Below are 22284 nucleotides of genomic sequence, written 5' to 3'. Positions count from 1 at the left end.
GCTTTTTTTTAACGATGTGATAACATGGCTTATAAATAACCCCTTTTGGCCTCTAGTATGTGGCCCCATTTTTCAAATCTGCCCTGTGTCACTATAAGTGGTTATAGCTTTGGAAGGCTTTAACATATACAGGGGATTTTGATATTGTTTTCTCGTGACATATTGTACTTCAAATTTGTATAAACATTTGGATGATTTCTTTTGTGTTTAGTTATTAAAAAAAATGGAAATTTGGGGAAAAATTTGAAAAATTCTTTACTTTTGAAGCGGATAGTCATAGCTCCCAAATAAATTCATAACTTACATTTCCTGAATGTCTGCTTTATGTTGGCATGGCTCCATGTATTTTACTAGAATGTTATGAAGCTTAGAATTTGGGTGCCATTTTTCACATTTTTGGAAAAATATATTTATGGGGACCTACTTGGCTTTCAATAGACCGTGAGAGGCCTAAATGATAGCAAGACTCGTAAATTCCCCAATTATGTAAACTACTGTACACCTCTCAATGTATGAAAAATCACTTTTAAGAAGTTTGTTAACTTTAGGTGTTTTATAGGGGTTAAAACTAAATGGAGGTGAGGTCTACAAATTGTAATATTTTTGGACAATACATTCATTTTGGGTGGAAAATCAAACTTTCGCAATGGATTAAATGAAAAAAAGCTCCACTAAGTTTGATACCCAATTTCTCCTGATATCCCATATGTGGTTGTAATTGCTGTATGGGTTTTTTTTTTGGGCCATTCAGCATACCATAAAAATAGTATATTATTTTTATTTTGTGGGTCGATGAGATTACAAAAATACCTAATTTTTATAGATTTTTATAGTAATTTGGGTAAAATTTTGTTAATTTTAGCATCACTGTCTTTTCAAATGCATAACTTTTTTTATTTTTCTGCTGACAAATCTGGTTAAGAGCTTATTTTTTGCGAGAAGCATTGTTCTTCTTTGTGGTCTTTCTTTTGGTGGGCGGATAATTTTTTTTGTATCACTTTTTAGAGCATTTTTAAAGAGTATTATTTAAAAATGATCTTTTTTGTAGGAGCGTTTTTTTCCCCGTATGAGTCTAGTAATGATTCTTTTTTATTAATCAGTTTGTTCCGGAAGCAGTGATACCAAATATGTGGGGTGTTTTGTGAGTTTTATTAAATTTTACTAAATAAAAACTTTTTCATTTTAGCATCAGCAGATGCATAGTTTTATTATTTTTTGGCCGAGGAAGCTGGTTAAGGGCCAATTTTTTGTGAGAAGAGTTGTTCTTTTTAATGGTCTTAATTTGAAGTGCGTAACATTTTGTAATCACTTTTTATAGTATTTTTTAAGGGTCTTAATTAAAAATGATCTTTTTTCGTGTTTTTTTTTTTTGGCAGCATTCACCGCGCGGTCTAATAAAGATTCTGTTTAAATATACAGATTGTTACAGATGCTTCAATACCAAATATGTGGGGGGGGGGGGTTGTGTATTTGTGTTTTGTCGTACTTTCATAGATGTTTGGGAAAGTGACATTTTAGGGGCTTATATTTTATTTATTCATTTTTTATTTATTTATTTTTTAATTGTCTTTACTTTATACAAACTTCAATTTAAACCAGTGATGCTTTGATCGCTGGTTCAAGTCCAATACACTGCTCTACAATACTAATGCATTGTACAGCAGTGTAAACTGTCTGGCGGGGCTCACGCATGCTCAGACAGTTTACAGTCAGACCTGGAAGAGATCTGACTGCTTAGGACATTGGAAAGCCCTGGGGCACTCGTTCCCTACTGGGAAGACCCTTACACGCTGCGGTCATACTTGATCAGCTTCCAAAAAATCATCCAAATTATTAATGAATTACCCCTTGGGATACCGACACTTCCCTTACACTCTATTCTAAAAAAAAAAAACATTCTAAATGCCTCAAAATAGAATTACCCCTGTAGGTCTTATATGCCTCCCAAATAGTGTCTGTAACTTAAAATCCCAGCACAACACTTTGTGCTCTTCTACCCTACTACACTACCCAGAATAACAAAAGAATTTAAACACTTTCCAAAACTCATCTATGCTCCTTATCTTCCTCCTTCTTGTGTGTCATACCCTTTTTCCATTTCTCAATACTCAAATGCACTAATGGTAATAATGTAAAGATGTCCAAATACTGCCTCCTCCAAAATTTTACGGGTTCAGATTTCGAGTGTTAGAGCATGGTTTCAGTTGTAATGGCTCTGTTCATGAGCCGCTGCCAGAAGCAGGACGTAATAGAAGTACCGTATATGCCGGCGTATAAGACGACTGGGCATATAAGACGACCCCCAACTTCTGCCCTAAAAATATAGAATTTGGTATATACTCACTGTATAAGACTACCCCTCTCCCAAATGAAAAAAAGTCTGCTTAAAACTTTGCAAAACAAACAAGAGAGCAAGTGCCTGGTGATCATAACTGTAAGCTGCGATATTAATGAAGATCCGACATGCTTCTGTAAGTGCCGCCTGTGACCCCCAGCTCTGTGACACCGACCGCTGTGACAGGGCGGCTGCATTAGCATACAGCGCGCCGCCCCGTCAGCGCGTACTAAGCCTCTTCTAATGACCGTGAGAGGCGGACTGCCGCGCATGCGCGGCGGTCCCAGGAAGCGGCTCTCTGCGCGCTTACGGGGAAAAAAAACACCTCACACAGTGCGGCCCCCGTATATCCGGCGTATAAGACGACCCCCCACTGTAGCCATTATTTTAAGGGGTTAAAAAGTAGTCTTATACGCCAGTATATGACTATATTCCCGCAGGGACATACTATTACGTTCTAGTGCGTAAAGGGGTTTAGACCCTAGTACTGAATGTCACATGTCTTACTCAGTTGTATCTTTATTTTGCATTATGTGTAATTACTATTAATTAATTATTGTAATTATTATTACAGTGTAGATCACATCATTACAAATAGAGAGTTAGTATGAGTATAGGGTAACACTTACAGTTGCATTACTTCCCTAAAGGTCCCAGAAAATAATGGAGCGCAGCAATTTAACATTTGACATAAGTGGGACCCAGTAACAAATTTTTCAGTGATGTGAAGGAGCTTCTGAAGTCGTGCCTGTATAAAACATTTTTATCTTTCCTTCAAACATTATGTATGCAAGAACTTAACCATTCTGATTGTTCCGTAAAGTGTATATTTGTAAACCTTATCTATTTTTCATAGTCTTTTGTTGTTGCCTTTTGCTGTTTAAGTGAGAACAGAACATTACTGAACTGAAGGTGTGCATAGGAGAGAACTGTGGTCAGTAGCCAACAAGCTGTAGCTGCCAAATAAAGACTTCATTGTCCTCCTTCTTTCCCCACCATATTTTATTCTGTCTTCATTCCCTCCTTTACCCTCCTCTCTCCTTTCCTCCTTTTCACCCTAGCTCTTGTCCTCCCCCTAATACTCTCCCCTCCTGTACATCTCTGTTCCCCACCCTTCTTTCCCATATCCCAGAAAACTCAAACATCAGCTCACAGGCATCTTAACTCAAAAGAAAGATATCGAAGAAAAGAAAGGAGGAGAAAGTAAAAAAAAAGAACCTGGAGTGAAAGGCAAATCCAAATATTTCTTTGGGAATAAAGCCCACCTGTATCCGTGATTGGCTCCCTCACAGGTAAGAGGATTGCGTCCTTTGTGATTCTACCTTAGGAAAAAAGTGGAACCTCAAATTTTATGATTCGGTTGTGCAATGTTTTAAGAACAGAGAACCTATTAAGCAGCAGTGTGCTAGTCTCAGAGAAGCCAAGTGGTGCTGTTCTGTTTTATGTTACAAAAGCTGTGTGTTTCTGAATATAACACCTCATTGCCCAGAGAACATTTTCCTCACTAGCCTTCCAACCATCCCTGGCCTGTGTAAACTGCAGCTTAATACAACATCTAAAAGTATGACAAATGTTTGAGCATTTATACAGCACAAAGAAATTATTTGTTTTACTTTACATGGTACTATATGTTATTACTAGAACATGGTCTCCTTTCACGAAGTATATATAAAATCCATGCAGAATGTATATAAGAACAGCAACTTACTTCAAACCCAACATAAAGTGCTGTTATACGGCCAAAGCAACAGGGTAGACATATAACAGTAATAAGAGAAGTGTTTTTGGTGAAAATGTATGCATGCTTGAAGTACTTTATGGTATGTATTATTTATGCATCACTCACAACTCAACACCTAAACCACAGATCCTCTTCTGTCTATAAAATCGTATCAGCTGATTTGTACATCAGCAGTCCTACGACTTAGACCATTGGTTGTTTGGTAAAGTAACAGTAGTTATAGTTGTCCAATAGATAGTAAAATGTAAATGAATTTATCATCTACTCCTGCATTACTGGATGGCTAATGAAGGTTTAGTTTTTATTAATATTACTAAAGAAAAGGCTGTAATTGCAGCCCAATATACACATGTTAAATAGTACAAAACTGAATTGCACTAGTGCCTTATAGATCACAGTAGATGATGGCATCACCTCAGGGAGAGTCCACTGTACATCTGCTTCCTAAAACCACAGATTAAGGGAACGCTGAATGCACAAGGACATGTGAGAAGCACATTGTTTAGCTATTCTCTTTTTCATCTTCTCATTTCCCCTTGCTAACCACCTTGCAGAAAACTAATTTTTAAAGAGAACCTGTCAGGTAAATTAACTCCCCAAAACTAAATATATTTTCATAAACTGACATTAGCATTCCCCCTATCGCTTACATGTCTGTAAGCTTAAACAATCAGGTCCTAAAGCTGTATGTAAATGACCTAAGATGGATCCAATGAGCCATTATCATATTTAGCAGTCCAGCTTATTCATGAGTATCAGGCAATGCCACAGCTCCCAGTGCTTATAGGGAACCTGCCATCAGAAATTGACCTGATAAACCACTACCAGTATGTTGCCAAGCAGCTGAAAACCTTCCAAATCATGTTTCTTTCATGACTCTGTGCGGTAGTATCATTCAGAAAATCAACTTTGAAGTAAAATGTAAACTGGTTATACAAAGTCAAGGAGGTAGAGATTTGAACATTTATATGCCACCATACTTTGCAATGAAAGAAACAAAAACTAGAAGGTGTTACGCTACCTGACAATATACTATTCATAACAAGGACAACATGAGTGTTGTCAGTTAAAAAATAGATCATAACAGCCTGATATCATGTTAAAAATAAAATTACTTTATTCCATTTATTACAAAGGATAGACAATACAATTAGTTTTCACAAAAATGAATTCCAGATATAAGGCAAAAAGCCACATCCATCCTACCTCTAAGGACAATACTTATGTATATGTGATACACATGGTTAACTAGTAAATAACATGTATAAATATCAAAAGTGCTAGTGCAATACATCAGAGACTAATTTGTGTCGTATAGTGAATCTAAAAGTGCAAGTGCATAATATAGCAAAGGTTAGCAGTAACTGTATATACTATAGAACCAATAAGAAAATGTTTCACAGAAATAACATTAAGATAATTCGTGTACCAGCTTCCTCAGGGGGCTTACAATATGCTTGTTATGGAGCCAAAGTATATAAGGAGGATATGTTTGTCACGTGTCATAAGTAACAACATCCCCATTCCTAATCTGGAAGCATTGTTAATGCTCCACACGTGGACGTCATCTCGAGCCAAACACCACAGTACGCCACAGAACCAATCACGGGTATGATGCAAACCACTTCCTGTCCACACTCCGCCCCCATCTCACATCTCGCCAGCACGCCTGCGCCAACTCTGGAGGACAGCACCCAGAATCTAGCGTCACATTCAGCAAGAGAGGAAAATCATCATGATAACCACACAACTCAAAGTACATAGTACAAATTACTTTCTTGGAGATATGATAAAAAGAAGAATCAGAATATGTATTGAAATCATGCCAATATATCTCAACCTTGTACATAAATATATCACAGGCAAGATAATAAATATCATAGTTGTAAATCAACTTCGTAGATATTGGAATGTCCCGGAAAAAAAAGGAGGTTGTGCATATATGCATACTTGGCGATATACCATATAGGGACAATGTACCATTTTAGGTCACCATAAGTGATTAATGTGTGCATAAATTTTTGCTCAAAAAGAGAAATCTACTAAAAACATACATAAAATTGATATGTGAAAATATACTAGTAGTGGTTTATTAGGCCAATTTCTGATGACAGGTTCCCTTTAACTGATATCCAATGTAATCTGATATCTCCGGGTGCTGGCTGACTTGATGTGCTTCCTGATTCTGGCTGCCACACCCTCTGCAGCCTGTGTGTGTATGAGAGATACAACTGCTACTAGTGATTGGAAGTCCTTCTCTTCTTAGTGAGCTGAATCATTAGGCTCCACTCACTAAGAAGAGCCGGCTCTTCTGGCTCCTATATTAAATATATAATAGGGAGCATCAGTCCAGCCAGTCACACCACTCCACACCACTTTTAACCCGATCAGGTTAAAGAGGGCATGGTGAGCGGATTAGGGGCGGGGTTACGTTTGACATCTGCTCCCTGCAGGCAGCTGGCTCCTGTAAAAGAGCAGGCTCTAGGATGCATCACTAACTGCTACCGAATGCAGCCATGTGTATGGGGGGAGAAAGAATATCAGGTGCAGCTGATGTCTGTGTCTCTCACATGTGTATGGGAGAACACAGCATGTCAGGCATGTGTGTAGCTGATGTCTGTGTCTCTCACAGGCAGCAGATAAAGCACAAACACTAGGAATTATTTACTATACATTACATACAGACATATGCAGAGGGAGGAAAAGAGAGGGGTAACAGGAGTGACATCACTTTCTCTCTTTCCATGTGCCCAGGTCATTTGCATTATAAAGAAAATATGATTTTAGAATGATTAATATATGAATTAACTAAATAAAGGCTGGGATAGAATCCTTGTGAGCTGCTCACAACATGTGTCCTTTAAAGCATCTCAGAATGTTGTAAACAAAAAATGTCAATACAGGGGGTCCCCTACTTAAGAACACCTGACTTACAGGCGACCCCTAGTTAAAGACAGATCTCTCTTCCCACTGTGAGCTGGTGAAGCTCTCTGAATGCTTTATTGCAGTCTGGGACTTTAGTAATCGGCTGTAAAGTGTCTGTAATGAAGCTTTATTATTAATCCTTAGTCCAATTACAGCAAAAATGTGTAACTCCAATAGTCACTGGGGCAAAAAAATTTTTGTCTGGATCTACAATTATAGAATATACAGTTTCAACTTAAGAACAATCCTATGGAGCCTATCTTGTATGTAACTGCCTGTACTTGCCTTTCCAATTACCAGCCAAAACCATTAGATATTGTATGTACTGTATATACTCGATCGCCTACTGCGATGCCATCACTCCGGTCTGTGCCAGGGGCATGGAAGTCGCTCTGCATACAGCTTCCAGCCAGCCGGAAGCTGAATGCACTGCCGTCTGCTCCATTACTCTTATGGAGCGACGAGTGGTCGGTCGGACCCCTCTTTTTCACGATCTCAGCACTTATCAGCATGTTCGGCCCTATCCCGTGGATATTAGGAATTCAATGGGGCTACTCAACAACTAGCCCTCCCACCAAATGGGGTCTGAAAACTGTGCTACTGGATGGTTTAGAGTATCGATAAACAAAAAGATAAGGAAAAATGGAAAGTATCCAAAGCACCAGTGTTTAGCACATCCTATTGTTGCTGTATAAGATATACATAAATATGTCAAAATGCATAAATAAAAGAAAATTCCCAATATAAAAAAATATGCATTTTAATAATAATAATTCAATATATTATATGGAAATAACACAAATGATTGTGTGATTATTTGTTCACAGAACTGATGCCAGCTTATATGAATTCATACTTGAAACTCATAGATCAATTATTGTTAGTTCCAATTCACACTCTACAAGTTCTTAAAGCATAACGTTTCTCATAAAAAATAAATAAATATTGCACTCTTAATTCCGATATTAAAGACAATAAACATTCAGAGATTCATAAATCATAATATTTTTCAAAAGTCCATAAAATGTAGCATTATTTATTAGAGACAAATATCCATGAGAGACAAATATTGCACTTTTAGTTGTGAATTCACTCTTATGATTCAAAAAGTTGCAGCGTTATTGCAAACAAAAGTTATTGCAGACAAATGTTATAGAAGCGTTGTAGAACACGTGCTACATTTTGGTTTAGAAAGCGTTATAAGGCATGTGCTGCCCTGTGGGTATGAATCCACACTTTTTTGATTAGGGAACTGAACGTTGTTTCATATGAGATGAAATTTGTTGTTGGAAGGTGGAAATCACTCATAGTCTTTAGGTAAGTAACAGTAAAAGTCAGTGGGGCAGATTTATCAAGCTGTCTGAAAGTCAGAATATTTCTAGTTGCCCATGGCAACCAATCACAGCTCAGCGTTCATTTTACCAGTGCTCATGAATATTTTAAAGGGGAGCTGTGATTGGTTGCAAATCTGCTCCATTGTGTCTTATCGTTGTACATAGCTTGTGGGTCAAACACCCCGATGTTTGCAGCACTAATTAGTTTTGTTTCTTATGCCAACATAGCATCTCTTCTAGTGACTACAATGAAATTATAAAAATGAAATATAAAATGTGGTAATGTTACTCATGACCCATACAGTGCATTCTCAACAAACGTATGTCTCCTTCGGCGTTGTATGCACAGTTGCGCATGCGTGGAACTAGATAGTATAGGAATATTTACAGAGTTCCGTTCCTTTCAATCCTAAATTCCTTCTGATAGAAGTATGAGCCGGGCAGCCCTCTTGATTTAGATTGGAGATTTTGAGAAATCCTTCAGTAAGATAAAGGTAATGCACGTGAGGAAAAAAAGTCTCATATAGTCTGCATGGAGACATGAACGTCTCCTTTTTTCAAGAACTAACTTTCTATGTTCATGTCCGTCTCTTTTATACTTATTTCCGGGAGTTGGATTCAGTGGGATTGAAAACGTGTTCTGGACCTTTCCATCACAAAAAACTTGTTTCCCATTGAGACATTCTCTGATTACTCCCATATAAACCAATATGCTTTTTTTATAAGAGCAGAAAGTCACTTAGTATTATTATAATAATAATAATAATGAACCAAATCTTTCCATTTCCGCATTTAGTCCCATTGGAATAATCATTTGGAACTCAGATTTTTTTCTATTCCGCTTTAGACTTTTTGAATCATAAGAGTGAATTCACAACTGAATATTTGTCTCTCATGGATATTTGTCTCTTATGAATAATGCTAGGTTTTACGGACTTTTGAAAAATATTATGTTTTATGGATCTCTGAATGTTTATTGTCTTTAATATCGGAATTAAGAGTGCAATATTTATATAATTATATATATATTATATAATAATTCTTTATATATATATAGCGCACACAGATTACGTAGCACTGCACAAAGCATATCAAATTGGTCCCTGTCCACATGGGGCTCACAATCTAATCAACCTACCAGCATGTTTTTGGAGTGTGGGAGGAAACCGCAGTACCCAAGAAACATTATGCTTTAGGAATTTTTATGAGAAACGCTATGCTTTAAGAACTTGTAGAGTGTGAATTGTAACTAATCTTTTGGAACTAACAATAATTGATCTATGAGTTACAAGTATGAATTCACATGATAATTCAAATAATCACATGATCATTTGTGTTATTTCCATATAATATATTGAAATTTTATTTTGTTTTACTTTATTGCTCTATTGGTTTATTATTAAAATGCATATTTTTTATATTGGGAATTTTCTTTTATTTATGCAATTTGACATATTTATGTATATCTTATACAGCAACAATAGGATGTGCTAAACACTGGTTGCTCTATTGGTTTATTATGAAAACGCATATTTTTTATATTGGGATTTTTGACATTTATGTATATCTTATACAGCAACAATATGATGTGCTGAACACTGGTGCTTTGGATACTTTCCATTTTCATCTGATCAAAGGTAAACGTGGCGCAAATAACTGGAGCTATTTTCATGTCTATGGCTATTAGTTTTTATTCCCTTTTTTATTTTTATAAATGTTTGCATGTATCAAATGTATAATGTTTTATAACCCTTTTTTACTTATAAGTGTATATTCTATGTGTGTACTGTACTTTTAAATAAATTGCATTTTAAAATATGTCTCAGCTTGTAGCCTTAGGGAATCTAAGTTTCTAAAGAGATTTATGTTACCAAGTTTCTTATAGAATAGCAGGTTTTGTGTGATTTACCAGCATGAGAGGTCTGTGTGAATGAGGCGTCTACAGCCTTCTTAGTATAAGTAAATTGTAGGTGGTGGCAGTTTTTGTGTGGGTGCTCAGAGCTCTAGGGAGTAGATTTAGCGTAAATATGCCATTTTGGATAGTTTAGCGGTATTTATGTTATAAATTGGGATGCCCCCTAGTGTAAGTGTACCCCGTGACTGAACTCAAGAGTGGGTGTTCATCACAGTGATGTTATAAGTCTGGTGCCTAGGGAAGCAGAAATACACAATCTATCTATCTATCTGCTAGGGATCCCCAAAGAATGACCCTTTGCTATCTGCAAACTTTAACCTAAGTATGCTTCTTACATCCCTCTGCCTGTGAAGACACAAAGAAGGCTTGGTATATGGTCATTTCTTTTTATGGCTGGTATGCCTGTGTGCCTCATTTTCTTTATACGCTGACATCTTGCCATGCGGGCATTCTAAAAACTTGTTCCTACCTCCATCTTTTCTCTCATGATGTCCCACAGACATACTGTCTTTTGCTCTGAAACCCATTGTTTTCATTCAACAGCAGAGTAACAGAAGAGAGGGGACCTGCGTTATTAGGGAAATATTAATAATGCCATATATTTATTTGATGTGTACATCAAGAGGATTTTATCTAGCTCTGACCTGAGAGAAAGAGGCTACTACTTGTAGATGACCTTGTTAATGGTACAGAGAATCTCATTCACACGTCATTCATTTTACCATCAGATCTGGGTCTCGAAGATGTAAATTTATTGGCCCAGCGAGGAATTTCAGATGGGAGGGGTCTTTACCACTCCTAATTTAGAGAGATTCTTATTTTTACTGTACGCTCATACATACTACTTTCTCCATGCATACACACATTTTTATGTTCAGATTACACTCATACACGCATTTATGAACTCCCAAATATACATTTATAGAATTCATATAAACACATATATACACTGATTTGACATTATAAAATCATATGCACCTACATATATACGCCCATACACATATTTATTTACTCCACATACATGCATGTACTAAATTTTCCTGGAAGCAATGTCCACCGCAGTGGTAGCATATCCAGGGCATGGTCCACAACACAAACATACTGAATGCATATGTACATAAACCCACTTACCCTTACCCCAAGGACCAGTGCTAAAACTAAGGCTGCATTCACATGAACATATGAAAACAGCCGTATATATACAGCAATATACACAGGTAGAATACGGCCGCATTAATTTCAATGGGCAATACAACCAACCATTTACATGGCCGTATTGCCCACCATTCTGTACCGTACCATAAGTGAGCTGTATAATTTGCCAACCCAACGTATTTTATACGGATATGGTACGGATACAATGACATACACTCACCGGCCACTTTATTAGGTACACCTGTCCAACTGCTCGTTAACACTTAATTTCTAATCAGCCAATCACATGGCGGCAACTCAGTGCATTTAGGCATGTAGACATGGTCAAGACAATCTCCTGCAGTTCAAACCGAGCATCAGTATGGGGAAGAAAGGTGATTTGAGTGCCTTTGAACGTGGCATGGTTGTAGGTGCCAGAAGGGCTGGTCTGAGTATTTCAGAAACTGCTGATCTACTGGGATTTTCACACACAACCATCTCTAGGGTTTACAGAGAATGGTCCGAAAAAGAAAAAACATCCAGTGAGCGGCAGTTCTGTGGGTGGAAATGCCTTGTTGATGCCAGAGGTCAGAGGAGAATGGGCAGACTGGTTCGAGCTGATAGAAAGGCAACAGTGACTCAAATCGCCACCCGTTACAACCAAGGTAGGCAGAAGAGCATCTCTGAACGCACAGTACGTCGAACTTTGAGGCAGATGGGCTACAGCAGCAGAAGAGCCACTCCTTTCAGCTAAGAACAGGAAACTGAGGCTACAATTTGCACAAGCTCATCGAAATTGGACAGTAGAAGATTGGAAAAACGTAGCCTGGTCTGAAGAGTCTCGATTTCTGCTGCAACATTCGGATGGTAGGGTCAGAATTTGGCGTCAACAACATGAAAGCATGGATCCATCCTGCCTTGTATCAACGGTTCAGGCTGGTGGTGGTGGTGTCATGGTGTGGGGAATATTTTCTTGGCACTCTTTGGGCCCCTTGGTACCAATTGGGCATCGTTGCAACGCCACAGCCTACCTGAGTATTGTTGCTGACCATGTCCATCCCTTTATGACTACAATGTACCCAACATCTAATGGCTACTTTCAGCAGGATAATGCGCCATGTCATAAAGCTGGAATCATCTCAGACTGTTTTCTTGAACGTGACAATGAGTTCACTGTACTCAAATGGCCTCCACAGTCACCAGATCTCAATCCAATAGAGCATCTTTGGGATGTGGTGGAACGGAAGATTCGCATCATGGATTTGCAGCCGACAAATCTGCGGCAACTGTGTAATGCCATCATGTCAATATGGACCAAAATCTCTGAGGAATGCTTCCAGCACCTTGTTGAATCTATGCCACGAAGAATTGAGGCAGTTCTGAAGGCAAAAGGGGGTCCAACCCGTTACTAGCATGGGGTACCTAATAAAGTGGCCGGTGAGTGTACGTGCACACATGGATGAAAATCATTATGTATATTCAGATTCATACAGCACTGGAGAAATCACATGTTCGTCTGAATGCAGCCTAACTCTGCCTATCATATACAGCTATCACATTCACAGGAAAAACTGTAGCAGATGTGTTCCTTATCTTCTGCATTAGGCCCACTATAATAATTTAAGGATTATGATGCACCCTCTTCCCCAGTTTAAGTGTTCAGAGGATATCACCTCTGCCTTATAAGATAATGTAGTTAGCTCCTGTAGTAATGACCACAATACTTAATGCCTGTTGTGGACCCCAAAATGGACCACACTAATTCCCCCTCAATGCTTCTTCACTTAATATCTCACAACTGTTTCCAATTATTTTCCTAATAATGGCCATCCCACAACCTAATAATACTCACTCTGAATAATGCCCCACCTATAATACAATGATACCTACCTCTCTTTTCTCCTCACTCTCTTTCTTCTTGATCTACAGTACAAAATGTGATGACTTGACTACATAGCGTCTCCTACTTCAGGCTGCTGTAGTGAGCTGCTTGAAGCAGGAGGTGTAATGTATTGATGGAATGATGGCTCCATGCTCCACTATAGTATTAATTTTGCATTAGCAGCTCTATGTACCACTGAAGCGCACAAGAGATGCAAAGATGTCACTACGTCGCACCTCTTGCTTCAAGCAGTTCATAGGGGAAGCAAACACTCTCAACTTAGTAGGGCAATTTTCTCAAAAACAAAAGCGCCCCCCAAAAATGTGACATTTTCACAAATGTTCTGAAAAAAAGGCATGTGAAAAACACATACCATATTGGAGAAAGAGAAACAAGAAAAAGCCAGTGTAGTTAAATAGTACTTTAAGGCAAGCATTAAGTGAGAAAGATAAGGGGTTAAGGTGCTAAAACATGAAGGTAGAGATGAGGCATTACAGGATTATAGAGAAAAAAATACATTTTGCAAAAAACAAATAAAGCCAGCAAAAATAGAGAAAGAAAGAAATATTGCCAAGGAAAATAAAAATAATCCCAAATTATTTTTCAAGTATATAAATGATAAACTAAAAATTGAGAATGTGGGTCCTCTGAAGAATAACCTGGGGGTCATGGTGGAGGGAGATGAGGAAAGGGCCAATCTATTGAATGTTGCCTTCTCGACTGTCTTTACCCAGGAAAATCCCATGGTGGAAGAAGTGATGAGGAATAATGTAAATTCTCTTGTGAGTCTAACTTCTGTTGTGGAGAAAATATTTGAGGGGTTTGTTAGAGATGGTATCCTGGAGAATCTCACTGTACATAACCTTATAACCCAGCATTAGCATGGGTTTATGAGGGACCTGTCAAACTAATCGGATTGGCTTCTATAAGGAGGTAAGTTCCATACTGGACATGGGGGAGTCTGTGGATGTTGTATCTCTGGATACGTAATACTACGTCACATGCCGGGTGCGGGTGCAAGGAGATGGCTCACAGGCTAAGTCTTCTCCATAGCCGGTAAGTCGCTGATGGCGGGTGTTTTCCTGCTGATTTCGCTCCCCGTGACGGCATCGGGGAGCGGCGATCCATCGCCATGACAGCCTCAGGTCTTCCGAAGACCCGAGGCTGCTTAGTGTTAACCCATTCGTTACAATGTGCTATCAGCACATTGTAATGAATGAGGAGGAAAATCCCCATATACTGCCATACTGTAGTATGGCAGTATATGATAGAATTGTACAGACAACCTCAGGTTAAAGTACCCATGGGAGTATGAAAAATAGTAAAAATAAAAATTATAATAAAAAAACATTAAAACTCAAATCACCCCCCTTTCCCTAGAACTGATATAAATATAAATAAACAGTAAAAATCATAAACACATTAGGTATCAACACGTCCAAAAATGCCCAATATATAAAAATATAATAACATTTTTTCACTTTGTTTAACCCCGTAATGGAAAATAGCACCCAAAGCCCAAAATGGCACTTTTTTGCCATTTAAAAAAAAAATTTAAATTCTATAAAAAGTGATCAAAAGGTTGTACAGTCCTTAAAATGATAACATTGTAAATGTCATCAAAAACCACAAAAAAAACTACACCTCTCAAAGCTCTGTATACCAAAGTATAAAAAGTTGTTGCCAGAAGATGGCAAAATGCCAGGAGGTTTTAATTTTTGTAAATGTATGAAAACATTATAAAACCTATAAAATTTGGTATCCCCGTAATTGTACCGACCCAAAGAATAAAGTAGACATGTCATTTGGGGCGCACAGTGAAAGCTGTAAAATCCAAGCCCACAAGAATAAAGCACGAATGCGTTTTTTTTAACATATTTCACTGCATTTGGAAGTTTTTTCCCGTTTGCCAGTACATGGGATGGAATATTAAATAGAACCACTTTGAAGTGTCATTTGTTACGCAGAAAATAAGCCATAACACAGCTCTGTACATGGAAAAATAAAGAATTTATAGATTATTGAAGGTGGGGAGTGAAAAATGAAACCGCAAAAACGAAAAAGGGCTGCAGAAGGAAGGGGTTAATACTAAGGCCTATAGCATAGCATTACAGAGAGATTTGTGGAAGCTGGAGGCATGGGCAAAGAAATGGATGATGAGGTTTAATGTAGATAAATGTAAAGTTTATGTACTTGAGCCATGGAAAAAAAAAGTATAATTATGTTCTAAAAAGTCAATTACTTGGTAAAACTGCAGCCAAAAAAAAAAAAAATACTTGGGGCTTTTGGTGGATGATAAACTTAATAGTAGAACTGGGATGGGTGCAGAGGAGAGCAACAGATTATTAGGGGAATGGGGGGACTAGAATACAATGATAGATTTCTAAACTTGGGGTTACACAGTTTAGAAAAAAAGACTGCTAAGGGGAGACCTCATTAGAATGTACAAATACCTGAATGGACAGTAGAAGGATCTCTCCAAAGATCTTTTTATACCTAGGCCTGTGACCAGGACATGGGGGCATCCTCTATGCTTGGAGGAAGAGTGGTTCTACCATTGCAATAAACAGGGATTCTTTACTGTAAAAACAGTGAGACTGGAACTCTCTGCTGCAGTAGGTTGTTATGTAGGTTGTACATCTTCAAGAGAGGCCTGGAGAATATAAATATCATGGGTTATGGGGAAAAAATGTGTTTATTTCTTAAAGGTTGGACTTGATGGTCTTTTCCAGTTTTATATACTACTGTAGTGGCCTAGAGTAGAAACGCAATGAAATATGGGATAGTTGCCTAGACAGTGGGACATGTTTGCTTAGGCCAAGAGATCCAGGGATGTTTTCTAGTAACCCCCTGGTCCAGCAGTTTTCTCACTTGCAATAATAATTGCAGTTTTCTCACTTGGCTGCCTGCTTCTGTCTATTTGATGTGCATCGCCATCTATTGGCATTGGTGCCAGGTGTCACACCCCCATCCATCTTATATTAGTAACCTATACTACAGAATAGTACAGTAGGTATTATTCTGTAGAAGTAAAACCCCTTTAAACATACTGAAGATGTTACAGAAAACTACAGAAATAGTTAGACTGGTGTTCTTAATGAATTCACTCCTATATGTAAATAATGCTGCACAACCTCTTTTCTTTAGTACGATAATATGCTAGGTTGAGTGACTTTACCCACTAAGACTGCAAGGCTGCAGCAGCTGCTACGGCTACATCCGTGGCAGCTACACCCCTGAGATCCATGCAGGTATTAAAGAAAAAGTGATATATAATATTATGACTATCCAGTGAAACCTTAAAGATGATTTTATGATGGCCATATAAAAATAAACTATCAATCATGTAACATTGTAGGATGTGCAACATCCATGTAATATTGTAGGTCTCCCTCCAGCTACTTTCTTTGAGACTCCTTCAGCATCTATTGGCTGTAATTTCTGCTCGGTCACTTTCCATCATCTTTACTCAGCCTAGAAATGTTTATTTGATTTTGCTAAGAATCATACTACTCATGAGAGCCAGATAAAGAAATTCCATGGAAACAAAGCTGAACGTTAGCTCTATATCCCTGTAGACAACAGGAATGACTCAGTATGGAGACAGGCTTATAAATTAATGAACAAACTTGGAGTTCATTTACTACATTCGCCCATGATGATGTGGGGGAATATAAAATGATAGACATGAAGAGTTACTATCTGTTCACTCGTTTTCCAGGCATTATTAAAGTCTACTTTTTGAAACTATACTTATTTAAATGCATAAATGAAGAAATCTATATTTAGAATACCATGATGCTGATTCATTCATGTGTTTAAGCTTTTAAAGGAGTTATTTTTGCTGTTATTTTTGCTTCTCTCCTCCCATATGGCTACACTTTTATTTATTTTTCTGTTTACATAGATGCATTAGTTTTCTGCTTAATAATTTGAAGTTCCTTGTGGCACCTTTTAATATTTGTATGCAATCTACTGGAAACTGGAAAAGAACGATGTAAAATTCGAAAAAAAGGCATTTACATCATTTTCTAGTGGGCTTTATTTTTAAGGCTTTTACTGTGTGGGTTCCCTTTTGATCAGTATAATCACGGAAATACTTCATTTATGTATAATGTTTTAATACATTTAAAGGGGTTGTCCGGGACCTAGGCTCATCTGACTAATCTAAAGCTATGTGTGAATTAACAAACTTTCTAATATACTTACCGTTGGCCACCCCTTAACATAAATTGCCTATGTGCCTTTGCTGTCATAATATAAACCCTAAATGCTCACCAATTGATTCATCATCCCTGACGCTTGCTTTATTGTGTAGTCTACATAGACATGTTAACAGAGATCTAGTAAATATCAGGGACCTGCAGCAGGAGACCATGACTCATCCTGCTGCTCCCACCTCCCTGGGTCTCTAAGTGAGATTTACAGAGAAAATAGACACAAGGACCAAAGGAGTGAGAAACAGGAAGTTGTGTGGAGATGCAAAGTGCAGCATGGGGATAACAGGGAAAGGCTGAGGCTCTCAGAGGAGGCATAGATACAGGTACATATACATGCTGAGACCTGTCTAATGGAAGAAACTTATTGAAATGTGGCCAACCCCTTTAATAAGAAATACCTTATTACAGTCTGCCTCCTCATCTATTTCATGATTATTTACTAGAACATTTGGTAGTGGATACAACTATAAGTGGTGATTCATTAAAACTAGTAATAACTTTATGTTTCAGAATATATCTCTAATGTAGCAATAATGTAAAGATTTTCAAAACATTTACCACAGTGTAATCATTGTTTTTGTTTAAGATACAGCAAAGAGGATAAAATATGTAGATATCCAGAAGTCCTGAAGATGTGACTGGAAATTTGAAATGAAATCGAATAGACTTAGATTGCTGTCAAATCGAAGAGCACAGGCTGGTTGATGGACTGAAATTAGGGAGGAGAGGTAGAGTGGTGGAGAGCAGTGTAGATGAGGGTGATTAGTTTAAATTCTATTCAGAAGGATAGAAGTACCAAAGCAGTGACTGGCGCAGCTTCGAAGCATCAGTGTAGTATCTGGACTCAAAAATAAGCTTGGCTGCTGCAGAATAGATTGTAGAAGAGATAATTTAGTAAGTGGAAGAACAATTTGTAGGGAGTTTAAATAGTTGAGACAAGATTGATTCAGAGCAAGAGACAAGATTGATTCAGAGCAACAATTAGGGTTTTAGAGTTATCCATCATAATATAAGTGTGGATTCTGTAAATATTTTTAAAGCAGTGGGATTGGCAACTTGTATAAACAGCGTAGAAAAGGTAGGGGAGGTGCTGAAAAAGCAAGGAAACATTGGGGCACATTTACTAAGGGTCCGAATTGCGTATTTCCGCCAGGTTTCCCGAATTTTACCGATTTGTGCCGAATTGCCCCGGGATTTTGGCGCACACGAAAGGATTGTGGCGCATCGGCGCCGGCTTTCACGTGACAGAAATTGGGGGACGTGGCCGTTTGAAAGCCCAACGGATTCGGAAAAGCCGCAGAATATAAAAATAAATTTGTGTTGCAAAAATAGCACTCACATACACCGGAACAGAACAGGTGAATTCCAGCGGACCACAGCGCAGCATTGACACCTAGTGGACATCGGGCGCACGACCTTAGTGTATCCCGGCAGAACCCGAATCAGCATCGGAGAACACAGCGCTGGATCATGAATGGACCGGGTAAGTAAATCTGCCCCATTGACTGAGCAGACTTAGACTACAAAAATGAGTTATGGCTGGATTCTTTAAATATTTTTTTATCACTGAAAAATTGGTGGTCTAGGGCAGATACAGAAAAAAAGGGAAACAATAAGTACAATTTAGTAGAAGAAGACAAAGCCTCTGAGACAAAATCTTTTCCAATAATAGGTTTAAAAATAATCTCTGTATAGATTTGTGTTAAAATGGGTATTTCCCAAGCAGTCTAGGGGGAGGGGCCCACACAAGAAAACTTTACAGTGGAGCCATCAATGTGTTCAATCAAACCTAAAGGGTTATAGTTAGCAAAAGCCATGAGAGTAATACCATTCAATATATTGTGGTGGTGTGGGAGCAGTAAAGAAAATGGCCACCACATTGCCAAAAAAGAAATGGTTGCGTACAGGAGGTCTACATAGAACCCCAATCCAGCCATTTCAAAAGACAGTATTATAGTGAAGAGGAGCTAAGACCTCATACCTCCCAACCGTCCCGTTTTGGGCGGGACAGTCCCGTTTTTTAACCCTTGTCCCGCCTGCACGGACCGTTAAGTGAAAGTCCCGGTTATTTCTGCGTTTTCACTGATTTTTCCGTCTTGTCCCGCCCCCGAGTCCCGCCTCCGTCCTGCTCAGGATACAGAGAAGCCAGGGGGCGGGGTGCAGCGTCCTCCTCCTCTCCAGCTCCCGGGCTGTCTGATGCAGAGCCGGCACCTCCCCCATCCCCTCCCCTGGGAGGCAGAGCCCTCCCTGTCCTCAGGCTGCCACTCGGCACATGGATGGATGGATGGATGGAGCAGTGCAGAGTGTCATATTCTCTGCACTGCCCCTGCACAGCAGCCCCAGGGGATCAGCCTCCGTGCAGGCAGGAGCTCTCCAGCTCTGCTACATCAATAGCTCCCTGCCCCCACCTCCTCTTCCTGCTCCTCACTGAAGTTCGTCTGATGAATCAGAGCCGAGCTAAAGGGTTAAACACTTTCCTCCATAGACCCCCTGCCCCCATCCCTAACCCCCCCAGTGCCCTTCTATTCTGTTTTTATTGTACCATATACTTAATCCCTTAACCCCTTAAAGACGCAGGGTTTTTCCTCTCATTTCTCGCTCTCCAACTTCAAAAATCCATAACTTTTTTTCATGTTTCCGTGTACAGACCTGTGTGAGGGCTTATTTTGTGCGTAACAAATTTTACTTTCCCGTAATGTTATTTATTTTAACATGTCGTTTACTGCGAAGCTGCAAAAAATTCCAAATGTGGAACAATAAAAAAAAAAAACGCATGTGTCACGTTCTTGTGGGCTCAGTTTTTTCGACTTTGACTGTGCACTCAAAATAACACCTCAGCTCGGTGCGATTGCGGTGATACCGGATTTATAGGTTTTTATTGTGTTTTAATACATTTTCAAAAATTAAACAAATGTGTGCAAAAAAAAAAATAAAAAAATGTTGCCATCTTCTGACGCTAATAACTTTTTCATATTTTGGTGCACGGAGCTGGGGGAGGGGTCATTTTTGGCGAAATGAGCCGACGTTTTCATTGCTACCATTTTGAGGACTGTGCCACATTTTGATCATTTTTAATTTAATTTTTTATGTGATGTAAAAAGGTGTAAAAGTCGCATTTCGGACATTTGGGCGCCATTTCCCACCTCGGAGGTCACCGCCGCCCGTAACCGTTTTTATATTTTGATAGATCGGGCATTTTGGGACGCGGCGATACCTGATGTGTCTGTGATCTTTACTGTTTATTATGTTTTATATCAGTTCTAGGGAAAGGCGGGTGATTAGAATTTTTAATATTTTATACATTTTTTTTGTTTTTAAAACTTTTTTTTTTCTTTTTTTTTTCCACTATTTCTTAGACCCTCTAGGGTACATTAACCCTAGATGGTCAGATCGCTTCTACCATATACTGCAATACTTCTGGCTCATTGTAACGAATCTGCAGAAGCCATGTAGCCTCGTGTCAAAAGAAGACCCGAGGCTACCACAGCAACCGATCGCCGCCCCCGATGACGCTCGAGGGGAACGGCGATCATAAAAAAGACTTTGCCGGCGACAATGACCGACTGTGGTTATTAGCGGTGGGGGTTTTCTGCAACATGCAAAACCCCCCACCTTGTATGAAGAGGTCTCAGCCCGTGAGCCCTCTTCATACACTCCTTATACCTCTGCGTCGTAGAGCTACGGCGCAGAGCGTTAAGGGGTTTTCCCACAAATACAAGTTAGGCCCTATCCATAGGACAGGGCTTAACCTGCTGATGTGTGGGGGTTTCAGTGATGTGACCCCCATAGATCATGAAAACGAGGGGTCTGTTGGGGTCCACATAAGGTACATGTCATCGCTCTATGACAGTAATGGAGCAGAATGGTCATACACGGCCGTCTGCTCCATTACTCTGAAGGAGCGATTTTTGCGTTTCCATATTTCACTCCCCACTTTCAAAAATCAATAACTTTTTTACTGCGCTCCATAGGACCCCTCCCCTTTACTGCGCTCCATAGGACCCCTCCCCTTTACTGCGACAACGAGCATGTCTCCCCCCCCTAGACAACAAGCATGTCCCCCCTAGACAACGAGCATTTCCCCCCCCTAGACAACGAGCATTTCCCCCCCCTAGACAACAAGCATGTCTCCCCCTGACCCCTAGACAACGAGCATGTCCCCCCCTAGACAACGAGCATGTCCCCCCCCAGACAACGAGCATTCCCCCCCCCTAGACAACGAGCATGTCTCCCCCCGACTCCTAGACAACGAGCATTTCCCCCCCCCCCCTTAGACAACGAGCATGTCTACCCCCGACCCCTAGACAACGAGCATGTCCTCCCCTGTGGCTGCGTGCCCTTTTTTGTGTTTGTGTTATTTTTGTCTTCCAGGACGTGCCTGCTGTGGACTGCTTCGGATTCGAAGGATTACGTCGATGACCGACATTTCTAACAAATAAAATGGTCAACGAGGGTGTGTCTGCGTTTTTTGTTCAATAAAATTTTCTGAAAACGGTGTGATTATTTATTTTTTGCGACACTCTTCATAGTTTGCCATAGTAGTGGTGCCGGCTAGGTGACGGTGCTCATTACTAAGGGCTGGCCTTAGTGTTTGTCTTAATATTTTTGGCAAATTCACACTAACGCCCATACAATTACCCCGGTACCCACCGCCACCAGGGGTGCCGGGAAGAGCTGGGTACAAACCAGTACCTGACCGTCTATAGATGGTCAGTTAGTTGGGCGGCTGCAGGCTGTTATTGTTGCGCTGGAATAGCCCCCTAACAGTGGCCTATCCCAGCTCAGTAACGGCAGGCTG

General features: G+C 39.4%; 1 protein-coding gene across 1 annotated transcript in view; it reads left to right on the top strand.

Annotated features, from left to right (window-relative positions):
• The first annotated feature begins 3316 nt into the window (after window positions 1–3316).
• PRELP (proline and arginine rich end leucine rich repeat protein) overlaps window positions 3317–22284 on the top strand; it is an 82229-nt gene continuing 63261 nt past the window's right edge. The window contains exon 1 of the mRNA XM_072137313.1: window positions 3317–3627. The gene's annotated coding sequence lies outside the window, so the exon portion shown is untranslated. The remainder of the gene's footprint in view (window positions 3628–22284) is intronic.

The sequence above is a fragment of the Engystomops pustulosus genome, chromosome 2 (assembly GCF_040894005.1).
Source record: "Engystomops pustulosus chromosome 2, aEngPut4.maternal, whole genome shotgun sequence".
Lineage (NCBI taxonomy): Eukaryota > Metazoa > Chordata > Amphibia > Anura > Leptodactylidae > Engystomops > Engystomops pustulosus.
This window is presented reverse-complemented; position numbering and strand designations above follow the sequence as displayed.